The following is a 1,027-nucleotide window of genomic DNA, read 5'->3' as shown; positions in this document are numbered from 1 at the left end:
GAAGAACCCGGGGCCGCAAAGTGCGTTCAAAGTGTCGATGATCAATGTGTCCTGCAATTCACATTAATTCTCGCAGCTAGCTGCGTTCGTCATCGACGCACGAGCCGAGTGATCCACCGTCAAGAGTTGTCTGAGTTTGTTTTAGGTCTCTCCCTCGCCAGAGGAAAGCGACCCGGACCGCACATACGCTCCCCACCTTGAGCTACAGCCACCTGCACGCCGGCGTGCGGGCGGAGCAGGGTGGCGTGAAGCGATGGGGAGCACCATCCTGGTGCGGCCCGCAGAAACATACGTCTATTGGGGGGAGGAGGACAGGGCGCCCAAGAGGCGATGCGTGCCCCAACGCACCGCAGCGACGGAGGCAGGATCACCGCCACCATGTCGCCCGCCTAGTATCACGAGGCGTGCAGCAGCTTTGCCCTAGGAAAAGCAGAGGCGGGAACGGGCACCGGCCATCGGTTCGGCAGCGTCACTGACGCGTGCACGTGGCGGCGTGTCGGCGAGCGGACTTCCTGCGAGGAGGCGGGGGCGGCACTCGCCCGAGCAGACGCCCGCCCGGCCCAGCCACCGCCGAGGTGGACTGGGAGTCGCGGCAACGGCTCGTCATACTCGTTCCCACACTCACAGCGCAGCTTGCCCGCAAGCCACCGACCACCGATCGACGCCAGGCGCCCCGACCGAGAGCGGGATCGCTCGTTCGCCCTGCTGGCAGTTCGCTGGGGATCACTACTGCACGGAGCTCGGAGACCGACGGGCGGCAACTCGAGAGTCTTTAAACCACCACCCCCATCCCGCAAGTGCAAAGAGGCTGTATACGCACAGACGGGTGAGGGGAATAGGTACCCCGTCGGGTTTGAAGGGAGCGTGACTAGATAGCAACGATGTAAACCCAGCCGATTTGGGAGCGAAAGACCGGCGCCTGCATCACCGGCTTCGTTTCCCGTGGCTGGAGAGTACACCGAAACCCTCCGTCTGTCGCGAGCTCCCGACGACGCGGTGCCGCCAAGCAGCAGGGCCGGACCTGGTG

At 64.4% G+C, this 1,027-nt stretch overlaps 1 non-coding gene across 1 annotated transcript in view; it reads right to left on the bottom strand.

Annotated features, from left to right (window-relative positions):
* The window catches only part of LOC140475169 (5.8S ribosomal RNA), a 154-nt gene extending 26 nt beyond the window's left edge, over window positions 1-128 (bottom strand). Inside the window, exon 1 of the ribosomal RNA XR_011959743.1 lies at window positions 1-128. This exon is cut by the window's left edge and continues 26 nt beyond it. This is a non-coding gene — a ribosomal RNA (5.8S ribosomal RNA).
* Window positions 129-1,027: the final 899 nt, after the last annotated feature.

This window comes from Chiloscyllium punctatum, unplaced genomic scaffold, assembly GCF_047496795.1.
Source record: "Chiloscyllium punctatum isolate Juve2018m unplaced genomic scaffold, sChiPun1.3 scaffold_1445, whole genome shotgun sequence".
In the NCBI taxonomy this organism is placed as follows: Eukaryota; Metazoa; Chordata; class Chondrichthyes; order Orectolobiformes; family Hemiscylliidae; genus Chiloscyllium; species Chiloscyllium punctatum.
This window is presented reverse-complemented; position numbering and strand designations above follow the sequence as displayed.